This window comes from Corvus cornix, chromosome 6 (assembly GCF_000738735.6).
Source record: "Corvus cornix cornix isolate S_Up_H32 chromosome 6, ASM73873v5, whole genome shotgun sequence".
In the NCBI taxonomy this organism is placed as follows: Eukaryota; Metazoa; Chordata; class Aves; order Passeriformes; family Corvidae; genus Corvus; species Corvus cornix.
In genome coordinates, this window is record NC_046336.1 from 35,974,067 (window position 1) to 35,987,100 (window position 13,034).

Below are 13,034 nucleotides of genomic sequence, written 5' to 3' on the forward strand. Positions count from 1 at the left end.
AATCAGGACTTTCAGCTGGGGCTGATCATCTTCTGTTGGGCAAAGAAATGATTAACTAATCACACCTGGCAGGTTAAAAAGGTCGTGTTCGGGGCTGGGTGGCGATGATGATTTGGTTGGCAATATGTTGGTGGCTGAGTACACCCTTGTGGGTTTTTCCATTGGGAACTTCTAGATTGGAGAATTAGATCAGCTTGAAGGAAGTTAAGATATTTTGAATTATTCTTGTTGTGGCTTAGTCAGTGTTCAAGCTGGAAGAAGGTCGAATTTTGCAAGCTTTCCTTGTGACTGTTAATGAGCAGTAAACCTGAGCAGTTGTTGGGAGTGACTGGGTAGCTTTTGTTGGAGAGAGTCTTTGCAGCTTGGCAGCTTCCACCTTTTTGGAGCGTGGCTGGATTCAGTGCCACGTCAGGTTGCTTAAGGCCTTGTAAATCTTCATTTGTCCTGAAGTGCCTGAGCTCTGGGGCTGGATACTTCTAGTCCCGAGTAATTTCATTTTGGAGTTTGGCAACGCTGTTCTTTCCACACTTTAATTAAACTCCTGCCTGACTAACGAGGTTCTTCACTAATTCTCCTCCACCCCTGCCATGTTACTTGTTCTCTGCTGGCATCTGTTTGTTCCTCTCTTCCCTATTTTATCGTCCTGATCTTCACCCTTATGTCTACCAGCATGAAAATAAAAACCTGGAAGGCTTGGGTAGTAAAGATTTCAGCTCTTGGAGAGGTGTTAAGAGGCGTTGAGTATCACCATTGATTCAAGTTTCAGAGTCTGTTCATGGCAAGGAACTTCTTTCTAATGCATAACATGTAAAAGGCAAAAAGAAAATACCTGTTCTTAAAGTTTCATCAAAGGTGTGAGCTGTGAATGTGGTTGGAGAATAACTTGAAAAATGGCACCAAAATCCAAAAGGGTTTTGACTACACTGGATGTATCCTCCTGTTAATTGGGAAGTGTGACTGAAAAATAATTTGGGAGAAAATAGGTGGGATTTGTTAAAAAAAGCAGCATTAATCTGCATTTGTTTAAGGTTAGCAGTTGGCTGATCAATTTTTGAGTAGTAATAGAAAAGGCAGTATGAATTATTATGGTTGAGATGGGATTTTATAGGACTTTCACTATTTGCTGATAAGGGAAATTGTTGTGACATTTCTGAATGAGGTGGATATGGAGACCAGTTCGTTTCATCATAGGCCTCTGGCTTTTTGCATGAGGGGTTTTAAGTGTACAGGAGAATTTCTAAGTCTAATAACTCACATTCATTATGGAATTGTTTTTTAGAGCTGTATTACTGGGGAACTGGCTGGATATTTGCCCAAGTGAAAGCTTTTATTTAAAGTGTTCCTTTAGTAGGCATTTAGACAGATTCAGGGGAATTATCACCATAATTGCCCCCCTTCAGGCTGTAGCAGTGCCTTAGATGGCTGTTAAGCTTCTGAACACTGAAAGGAGTTGATGGTCTGCTCTTCTGAAGGACTGACAAAACGTCACTTTTTTTTTTTTTTTTTTTTCCCTGTTCAGGCAACCCAGTAGGAGAAAGCAATTGGGAGTTTTTCCCGGCTAGGAGTATTTGCTGGGGAGAAAAACGTCTTGGGTTACAGCACCCTGGGTCTTACCAATCAAGCTGTTCACCTTTCTCGTGTTTGACCTGACAGATGATTTAGAACAAATTGAATATCTGCATTTTTTTTTTTTTTTCTCCAATGAAAAGTAATGTAATGGCAAATAAATTCAGCTTTCCTAGTTTAGGACTGACTCCTGCTTTCCTCCCTCTTCCTGTAGCCCAGGCACAGTTGCATCCTCCGTGGTGAGACTGTTTTGGTGGAATATCTCACACATCAGCCAGAGCCAGTTTGGCAAGATATGCATTTTCGGGCTGGATTTCTCTTTCCTCTTTTGAAGCTATTCAGTTTACTGAAGGCTGAGCCGGTGGTAATGAGGGAGTCCTTTTATAGTTCCATCACTTCTGCTGGAGGCTATAAACAGCAAGAGCAGGAGGGCTGGTGCAGGAGGATGGATTTACATTCGTGGCATTTTCAGATGGATGAGTATTTGTCTGCTGTTTGTAGAACCTTTGAGTACTATGATAATTTATCTACCTGCACCCTCCTGGACTGCCTTTGCTGCTGGGACATCCCTGACCTGCTTATTCAGGGAGTGTGCTGACACTTCTGTTGATAACCTGAAATTGTAGGTTGGGCCTGTATTTATGTACCAGGTGTACATTTTGGATAACTGGGAGTCTTTTGCTCGGTTCTGTGCTATCGTGCCTGAGCAGAAAACCATTTGTGCACCCACTTCAGCCTGTGGAAACACACAGAACCTTCAATGTGAGCTCTGACCTCTCTTCTCTAATCAATTTAAGTGTTAGGGGTGGAAATGATGAAGAAGCCTTTCAGGTGGTGGTCTGTCTCTTATGGATTGTCTGTTCCTGTCTCAGATTGCAAGAAATACTCTCAAATATTTGGTGGACTTAATGCTTTTGGCTTGTCTAAGGTGGATTTATTCCGAGGTTTGTGGGCTGCCTCAGTTGAGAAGGGATTTGGCTGATACTCTGTAGCGGGTCAAGTATCTGGGACAAGTTCTGTTCAGTGAACTTGTTCTGAATGATTTTAAAAAAACCCAGCCCCCCTTGCTTTAGAGAATCATCTGTTCTCTACCTTGCTTTTGTGATAGATTTTGGCAGTAGGTGGGAATATGAATGCGTGAGTTGGATTAAAATAAACATTCTTGGTACCAAACTGCAGGTGCTGTCCTCGTGTTAGACTGGGGTTTGACATTACAAGTGCACAGCGGTTTTCTTTTTTCTTAGGCCATTTTGGCACAAGTAACACAACATTTGTATTTTGAATGGGTAATGCGTAGTTTACAAACACAGGAGGTTTTCTTTCTTTCTTGTTATCTTTCCTTACTGAGGTGTTTCAGGCTGGAATCCCTGATGGGATGGGATAAGTGCAGATAAGGAATGTTGCATTTTTCAGCTGTGACTCAGTTTTGCTTTATTCGGGTCAAAGTGAGCGCCTTGTTCAGTCTGACAGACACGTAGCAGGGGAGGAAAAAAAAACCACTAAAACCCTGAGCACAGACTGTATCAGACCTGTTCCAAATGGAAGCAAAACTTGTGTGATTTTTCAGGTGATAAACACAGTTCACGTGCCGATCTCTGGAGAGGGAAATGTTTTACCAGGAAGCAGATGGAATGTTTTTTGAATAAGTGCACTTAGTTCCTTCAGGCTCCCCCAAGTTTATTTCCTCCAAAGGCTAAACTTGGGAGAGCCTTATCCATATCTTCGTAAGCTGAGAATCAGTTTGGCATTGCTGTGAGGGATTGGTGTGTGAACTGTGTTTATCACCTGAAAAATCACACAATCTTAGTGGCAAAGCTGGCAGCATGCTCTGGAGAGCAGATTCTAAATACCTGTTCCAAAGCTGATTGAACCAAGCCCTCCTGCTCCATATTTCCATTTCAATGCCCAATCTGTTTGCAGGTAAACACATGGAGGAAGGTGGTGGCAAGCACTTGTGGTTGTGCACTTGTTAGGACTGCACCAGTCAATTATTCCTTGGGATTTTGAGGCTTGTAGATCTCGCTGATCCTGGGCAGGATGTTTGTACCTGCAAGGCATTGTCTGGGGTTTTTTTTCCTGCCCCTGGAAACATGCATAAATGTAAGTGTAATAGAAAGGGATTTCTTGGTAGTTTTTTAATGAAGATCAGGATTAGACATCAGTGGTACAAGTCTATATAATAGCAGTGATCACAGGTGAGCCTGGGCCTCTCCTCGGGGCTGCTGGCTGGGATGGGAAGGGCAGGCAGGATGTGTCCTGCCTGAGCCCCCTACAGCCCTAATCTCTTGCAAATTTACCAAAATCAGAGACTTTTATCAATGTGCGGAGAGATTTGTGTGTCTGTAAATAGCGTGAGGCTGTTCAGACTTGTGTGGGTTGGTTTGTTTTTTTTTCAGGTTGGTGTTCTCTCCTGGTGCTTCCCCTTGTGTACTTTGAACAGATAGTGGGGGATTGTAGGTATTAATGATTTGAGAGGAGCTTTTCCATCGGCTTTGGTTTCCAGGTTTGTTGGAGGTTTTATCAAGCTCTACCAAAGCTGCAGCAGAGGGGTTCCTGAAATACAGGACAGGATCCAAGCATACTTTCCTCATGTGATGGATGAGCATCTCAGTGCAATTTTATTAATATATGACCATGATTTCTGGTTTTCAGCGCTGCTGTTCATTTTCCCCCCCTGCTATTACCATAATCTTTGGGCTAAATTCTACTTGCGGAAATGTTCTGATTTGGGTGAGGGTTGTGGCTTGGCCAGGACCATCCTGAACTCTTTGTAAAAAGCTTAATTTGCAGACTGGGACCAGTGCAGTGTGTGAGTCTGGCTCTGCTCAACGAGCCTGTTGCTCATGGCTGCAAAGCCAGGTGATGTTGGACACAGGGTTGTACATGGAATATGACTTTGGCAGCTTCATGATTTGTCAAGATTATTAAGTTGTGGCTGCCCCTCGATCCCTGGAAGTGTCCAAGGCCAGGTTGGATGGGGCTTGGGGCAGCCTGGGATAGTGGGAGGTGTCCCTGCCTGTGGCAGGAGATGGAATGGGATGGGCTTTAAGGTCCTTTCCAACCCAGACCATTCCATGACCTAGGGACTGAATGGTATTTAGAGCTTGCAGAATCAGAGGGAGCATTGCCATGAATGCCCCAGCAGTACCAGAGTCTGACCTGCTGAGCTGATGCTCCTGGGTGGGTTATTTACCTGCTTATTGTCCCCTGTACTCATGACAACTGTGCTTTCCAGACTGGTTTGATTTTTACTCTCTCTTCCGAAGTCTCCAGTCTTTGGCAGTGGTCAGAGGTCTGTCTGAGGGTGCTGTGATGGGCAGTAACTACTGGGAGTTACCAAGCTCTTGGACAGAGGAGTAGAGACAAGCTGTCAGGGTGGATGCTTCAGGAAGTCTCCTCAAGAAGCACAGGCTGTCCTGGTGGCCTGGGAGCACTGCAGGACGTCAGTGCTCCCCACTGGCTGCAGCCTAATTCAGGTTTAGCAGGATTCTGCAGTAGCCAGAAGAGTTGTGTAGGAGGAGGTTTTGATTTTTTTTTGGTGTTTTTTTTTGTTTGTTTTTTTTGTTTGGTTTTTTTTTGTTGTTGTTTTTGGTTTTTGGGGGTTTTTTGTTTTTGTTTTTTTTTGTTTTGCAGCACCTTGGAATTAGGAAAGCTATTTCAAACACTTTGCTCTGTGTGCTTTCCTAGAAATTCATGTGGCCTAAATGGTGAGGCTACAGTTGCTAGCTGGAGAGTGCTTTTCTTCTTCTGATGTATGTATTTTATAGCTGGGCGGGGGTGTGTTACCATGCTGGGGTGATGGGAAGGCTGAATAGAGGAAGAACAGATGTGTGTGGCAATAAAGAGCTGTACAGGGGTCACACCGAGGCATTTTACACTCTAATGGGAACAGATGGATCCTGACTCCTGAGTAATGGAGTCGTCTAAGAGACAGAAAAGTTATACTGATGTGATAGTGCTGCACGGTGCCTGAACCACAGCTGCTTCCACCCCTCAGTTTTTTCCTAGATTGTGGAAGGAGCAGGCTCCTGACTGTTTTTTTGCCTTTTTCTGTAGATCAGCTGCTCTCTGGGTTTCTGAGGCAGAAATTCTGGTACTTGTGTTGTCCCTGTCCAGCCTTCCTGCAGCGGCTGTAAATAAAAAGCCTGGCACATCCAAGAACATTGCAGGTGCTTTCAGCCAGGAGCATCCTGTTGAGTTAACCTTGTGGATCTGCTCCTTGCTCTCCTTCCTCCTCTGCTGCTCCTGGACTGAAGTGGTCTCCAGGTTTGGGGGAAGCAAGTGGTGTTTTTGGGCATTTTTTTGAGACAGGACAAAGCCTTTTGCAGCATGAGGTTTCCGTGCGTGCAAATGTTCTCCTAACAGGCAGAAAAGATTTATAAGATTTTACTACTGGGCACTGCTGGAACTCTCCAATTTAAATTTGGTACCCAGGCAGGGAAGTTCAAGCAAAACACCTATGTATTATAGAAAATTTTTAAATGCTTAGCATTGTTCTCAGGGAAAAAAAAATCCTGTGGAGAATGGATTTCCTCTGTGAATCCCTGTGGCTATAATAATGATGTTGCTTTTTGCAAAAATGACACAATTTAATCCTGCTTAATATGTAGTCTCTGATTGAACAAGTGACAAAGGAAATGTAAATTCTCATTTCAGTGAGATGGGGTATGTCCACATCTAACTGCTGACAAGTGAAATTAATTACGGCAGTCTTGCTCTGGTGTTCAGTGGAGCTTCATGTAGTGTTGCACAAAAATTTCATGGAACTCCAGAAGTTCTCCAGAGCAGTTCTGAAAACAGATTTTTGTTACCTAATTTTTGACCATTTAATGAGCTTGTGTTCAGAGCCTGTCAAAGCATACACTGGGCTTTCCTTTTCCCTCAGTGTGCTTTACAGGAACCCTGTGCTGGCTCCTTGCGTGACACCATGTCTGGCATGGGAGCTCTGAGCCCTTTGGAACACGGGAATGCTGTCCTATTTCCCATCAGGAGGGACTCCCTGGGAAGCACCAGCAGCTACAGTGCATGACTCTACAGGCACCTTGGGTGTTTTCCTAGTGCCTGTGCTCATGTTTCCCAGCTGGTTTTCTCCCTAGAGGTTTGGGAAGCACAACTGGCGTGCAATAATACATCAAATCTTCAGCTTGCATTTTCCTCCTAAAGCTGAAGAAAAATTGAAGTATTGGGGCTGCTCTCGAGGGTTTGTTGCCAGAAGGTTGTTCCCCTTAGCTCTGTGTGCTCTGTGTGTGTGGTTCTCAGCCCTGGAAAGGCACAGGGAGCCTGTTGTGGGTAGGAGGCTCTGGGGAAGAGGAAGGATTAGGTGCAGGTGAATGTGCTGAGTGGCTTTAGCAGCTGAAGAGTTCCTTGTCGCACTGTCAGGGCACTGCAGCCTGCCTAACTGATGTAACACCCCATTCACACTAATGTCACTTCCTGGAAATGACACTTCTTTATCTTGCTTCCATTATAAATACTCGGGAAATGTGTGCTGCAGCCCATTTCTCTGGGGGTTGGTGTCCAGCTTCTGCAGAACAGCACAACCCCCTCATCCTTGGTCACTCCTTGCTGATCTCCAGGCACTGGGAGCGTCCCTGGCTGGGAGCTCTTTTGGCAGGGAGCTTGTTCTTGGGAAAACTGTGTGTGTCTAAACAAAAACAAAAGTTCTGCCAAGGTCCTCTGGTATTCCTGGTATGAAACTTGCAAGTTAGGAACCGCAAGGCCTCCACGAATCTTCTGGTTCTGGCCTCCATTCATTCAGCATGTCCTTAGTGATCAGCGGTACAATGACACTCTGTGTAAAATGTTTTGTGTGGTTTGAATCCATATAAGGATCTTGCTGTCAAAACCACAGCATCATCAAAGGCCCCTTTCTGAAGGAGAGCTTCCATATGAATGCTTTTAAGATTATGCAAGTTGCCTGTTTTTGAAATATTGGCACCAGAGCTACTTGCTGTGAATTCCTCTTTCTCCTTTACAGAGAGACTGTCTGTAACTGGTTGTGATTCTAAAAACAAAACAAAAACAACCTCCCCCTCAAATCACCCATTAGAGGCAGCTTGGAATAATAACGACATCCTTAAATATCTTGGACAGGAACCCTTATTTGAGTCTCCATCTTGAAAAGAAAAAATGTTTAGTCTCAGAGTTTTGCTTGAAATTTGCTCTGGAAATGATATCAATGTGTGGACTAATGAGACATTCCTGTCATTGGCCACATCTTGTTAGTAATAATAGTTCTTGTCAATAAATCTCTTCTAAATGGTGTTTATTAAGAAAAATGAAGGTTTATTAGGAAAAATGAAGGTGGAACAATATTTTTATAAAAGCAGATGAGTTGACTCAATAGAGCTTGAGTGGACAGTTAAGAACAGAGTGTTTTGAGTTTTTAACTTACTCATGCTGCTTTGGGGAGATAAAAGCTGTGGTCACCATCTGTTTGTCACATCCCTGGATAAGGACAGATGTTCTTCCTTTCAGAGTCTGCTAGAGATATTTTGGGCTTTTATGTTCCATGTTAATGCTGGAGTAAAAGAGAAAAACAGCTTCATGTGTGTTGGAGGTCCCATCCAGCCTGGGCTGTGCTGCGGTGCTTGCCTTGCCCTGTCCTTGGTGGCTGGAGTTGGTGCTTTGCAAAATTATTTGCATGGAAGAGAATCTCTTGGCCTCAAATCCTCCTGGGAGCTTATATTTCTCCAGGCAATTGGTAGAATTGGAGAATCAATAGCTTTGAGACAAAGGAAAAATAAACTGACCCTACCAAAAGGGGCTGTGCAGCTGCTGGCATAGCTTCTGAGATGGAGCCAGTTGGTGCCAAATAATTACATGCTCTCAGCTGGAAGGAAGCTGCCTCATTCCCTGTAGCAGAATATGAAATTAATTTCCTGTGATTGGCTGCTCAGCCCTACTTGAATATCCTGTTTGGAGTTTTTTGAACTGTTGAGAGGGTGAAGTCAAGGCCACTGATGAGCTGGTCTGCTTTGTAAGTGACTTGAATGGATAGACGCTTACTCCATTTTTTTGGGTTTTTTTTAAACCTGTCTTCAGTGCCTGGCAGGTTCAGTCTTGCAGAAGGCACCAGCTTGGGCTGTAGGACAGAAATGTTCCTCGCTGGAGTTGTTGCTAGGGGTGGTATCTGTGCTCTGGCACACACGGGAAGGCTGGATTGAAGCCTTGCTTTGTTTCAAGGCTCTGTTTGTACTCCTGTTTGTACTCCTTGGGGGGAGGCTGGTGGTGTGGGAATTACTGATTGCAATGGCCCACTAGTTTTAAATCAATGTAAACTCTGCCTCCTCTAGTAAGATCTTGCCGACTGCGAGCCCTTAACCCAACGGAATTAGCCTTAAAATGGGAGTGTGAGGAGGGCTTGATCACTCCTGTAATTCCCCTGGAAATCTAAGCCCACTGGTGTAAATGGAGCTGCCAAAATAAAGGCACTGCAAGAACAGATCCAGAGTGACAGGAAGCACCTCCAGGTGTAATTATGCATTAGGTAATTGGGAAGTGAACTACACCTACTTAAGGGAGAGAACAAGTGCCTTCATCTGGTCTTAACTGGGTGTTTTACCTCCCCACCCCTCTTTGGCTGGGAGATGACTTGTCTGCCAGCACGCTGGTGTGGAGGGTGCCTGAATATCATTAGGAGCGCTGACACAACCAGTCTTCCTTGCTTTGGAGCAATTAATTTCCTTTCCTTTGAGGTAACGGAGTGAGGCAGGAGACAGGCAGTGGGAGACTGATGAAACAGCAGGGCACATGTATGAAGCGTTGTCTTTTAGGTGTTTGAGCTTGGAGCCTCCTTCAAGTCCTTGTGAGCTCTTTCTTCCCAGTGCAGCCAGAAGGCTGCAATGCTGGGAGATGAATGCAGTACCTCCCCTGCAAAGCCTTGGAAAACACTCGGATGATTAGAGAAAACAAATGTTAGGAACCGACCAAGACCCGCTCTTGCATTCCCTTGGAACAAATTCACCTTAATAATTCATTCCAGGTAAAGGGAATTCCTTTTTCTGAGGTGATAGAAAACATGATGACAACAGAGCTTGCAAATGTGCAGCCTTCATTTCAGATATACGTGTGTGTACACACACAGTATTTTGAATGGTAGTTTAAAGTTTATATATATCTATACACACAGTATTTGGAATGGCAATTTGTCTGGGATTTGGGGCACTTGTGAAACATGAATGTCTACAGAAGGAAAAAATGAGGCAAGAAAAAACTTGTTGATTAAATGGTATATTTGATAGAGGAAAAAACATTATTAATGCTTCAAATATATCCAAGGGGTTTTAAAATCCTATTTTCTCCTTTTTGCTGAGGGCAAGGCTTTTTGCTGTCTAGGAAAGCCTGGAGCACTCTCCCTGTGTAGCCTGGGCTTTCCCTTTCACCAGAGTCTGTGGAGCTGTCCCTGTGCTTTTGTAAGCATGACTAATCTAGCAACTTGAGCTTCTGCTTCCTGAAGGAAAAACCTCTTAAAGATGAGATGGAATTCAGTCCTGCAGCATCCAGCTCCTATAGCTTGTAATGAGTTTTTGATGTCTCATGGCAGCTGGTCATCTCTAACGATGAATTAATTTTGAGTGAGGAATCAGCTGTGGTGTCAGGATGGAATTTAAGCCTCTGGAATTTTCAGTGATACTAAGCCTGATGTAATTCTTCAGTTAAGGTGCTCTGAACCAAAGTGGCCCTAATTTGGCTTTGCTTTCTTGCTTCTGTCTCCATGTAGCAAAGCCTTGGTTAATTTTCCCCCCCTCCCCAGACTTCCTAATCTGACTGTTAGAGCTTTTAAAAGCTGAAATATACTTGGCATGGAGTTAAATGCTGACTTACTCTGCAATCCTGGATACTGGGGGCTTTTTAGAGAGACTCTGCAATTGTTTGTTAGCAGCTTAATTGATGGCTGAGCTTTGAATCAAAAAGAAATCCGCATGTAATTTTTTCTTTGTGTGGGGAAGTTCTTGACAGATGTAATGAATAGCCTGAAATGACATGAAGGCTTTAGGTAGGATTCCAGAACTGCTTCTACTTGGTGGATTGTCCCTTGCCAAGGAGGGAGATGGGGAACTAATGAGGCATTTTGGTCAAGGAAGTTGAGGGTCTTGTTTTCAGTGACTTGCAGTACTGTGTGTCCCTTAAGAAACTTTATTGGGAGCAAAGTCTAACTGGATCCAGTAGCTTCTGTCATTGTTTAGACAATGAGGCAGTAAACTGTTCCTGGTGGATGCTGGTGGAACCAGTGGGGTGGCTGGAGCCAAGGTCCCTCCAGGGCAATAAACAAATAATATTTAGCCATGACGCTGCCCTACTGCATTCTTTCCTTTTGGTTCTCACTTTCTGTGTTTCTCGGGTTGAAGATATGTTGATCATGATTTCCACTTTGGTTCTTTACAAGGGAGTTCTCCTGGGCAGGTGTTTTAAGTCCTCTGAAGTGTTTTATTCCATGGAAATGACTGTACAAGTTTGTGATGCATGCCTGTGCTCAGGTAGGAGGATGGGAGCCAAAGTCAGGTTCAGCTCGTAGCCAGAGTTATTTGCAAAATCCTGTAGTGATATTTGCATGGGACTACTTTGGCAAGTGGTAAACATTTGTGTTGGTAACTACACAGAGCAAAACCTACAGTTAGCTGTTTTTAATATGCACATTTCAGTAACTCCCCAACCTTTTAATCTGTTTATTTCACAAAACCAGCAGGAACAGAAACCTCCTGACTGTTTGAGCTGAGCCTGGTGGGCCTTAATTTTGATTGTTTCTCTATAGCTGTGCCAAATAGCTGCTGCACTGGAGTAAATCTTGGTCTCTTCAGTCTCCGTACTTCCCTCGGTGATGATTTTCCCACTTGGGTTCCATGACCTGTGTTCCTGTGGCCTTTGTGTTGAATGTGACAATGGTGATTCCTTTTTCCCCCCTCTCTCCTTCCACGTCATCCCAGTTTGACATGCTGCCTTTTCCTTTCTGTTGACATTGTAACCTAGTCTGCTCTTCCTGAGAAATCTTAGTGTTGACACCCTTTCACCTCTTAGATGGGGTAGAAACATCCTTGTGACCTGATGGCTGCCAGGTTGTTGGAGAGAGTGCAGGGAATAAGCCCTTGTTTAGACCAACACAGCTCCTGTCAGCACTGAAGAGCAGAGAAGCTTCTGGTTTCCTGCCTGTCCTGAATTTAAATAAATGTTTCTGCTGAGGAAAGGGTTTTAAGGAGAGAAATATGGTCAGTATTTCTGGTAGGACTCTGTACAAGTTGGCATGAATTTCAATATCTCAAAAGTGCAAAAGTGGGAGTCAGTCATGCAGCACTACTCTAATCTGAAGTGATGAAGGATCCTGAGTGTTGCTTGAGAGTTGGCACCTTAATGTTGCTTTGGTATCAACAGTAAATATCTCAGACCTTTAAAAGAGGACTGAAAATTGAGACTTTGAACTCCCCTGGAATTACACCTTCCACTGGCTGCATTGCAAGCATCTGTGTGATGTACCAGGTTGGGATATTCCCGGGAACATGTAGAAATAATTGTGTGATTACATCTTTTTTTTGTTTGTTTGTTTTGGTGGGGGGTTTTTTTGTTTGGTTGGTTTTTTTGTTTTGTTTTGGGTGTTTTTTTTGCTTGGCAAATGCCTTAATCCAGAGATCCTTTAACTTAGCCTTTGGATATTGTACCTGTTGTGCCCGACTGTAAGTCCTTGTTTAGGATGTAACAATTCTTCCCATCCTTCAGTTTCCCTGTGTCATTACTGCCCTGATTACAGAGCATTTTGGGAGACAGTGTTTATCTTTGCCACAGAGAACACTCCTGTTTCCTTCCCCTCCGTGTAATTGTTGGTGTGTCGGTGTTCAGGAGGGGTGGCAGCTTTTTCAAGCACTCCTCTCTGCTGCTTTTGTTGCTTATTCCTCCCCCCATATGGTTGTATTCCCCAGTTTAGGCTTAAATAGTAAGTTGGAAAAAGCTTAGGATGATGAGGGCTTGGACAGGCTTTCCCAAAAAATGGGGAACATTTATTCCTGGTGAGTAACTTTGTTCTCCTCTCCTAGAAAGAAAAAGGAATTCTGTTTACCTCATACCTTTTTCTAGTTGTGTATGCATAAGACGTTTCTCCAAATAGGGATTATTTTTTAGCTTTGTGACCTAACAGGTTGCTGAAGTCACTTTGGCCTTCATGCACAGATTAAAAGGGTGGGAAAGGCTTTTTGCATTCCCTGAACTTTGCCCAGTCCACCTGCTGTGAAGTTTTGTTGCTCAGGTGATTATGATGACCCATATTTTAGAGATGATAGCTGATACTTCAGTCTCTGCACTTTGCTAGTGGCTGATGTGGAAGACCTGCTATCCTTTGGAAGCTTGTCTTCTTCCTGCAGGGAAAGGCTGGGGATGAGATGAGAAGCAATATTGCCAAGGTCATGTTTATTGCTGGGTGGAATCAGTGGAAAGTCCAAGGCTTTGCAGAGGAATTGTGCCAGGGAGCCTCTACACCTTTA

The 13,034-nt window shown here is 43.9% G+C and overlaps 1 protein-coding gene across 1 annotated transcript in view; it reads left to right on the forward strand.

Annotated features, from left to right (window-relative positions):
- MCU (mitochondrial calcium uniporter) overlaps nucleotides 1-13,034 on the forward strand; it is a 77,042-nt gene that overhangs the window by 14,908 nt on the left and 49,100 nt on the right. The window lies entirely within an intron of this gene.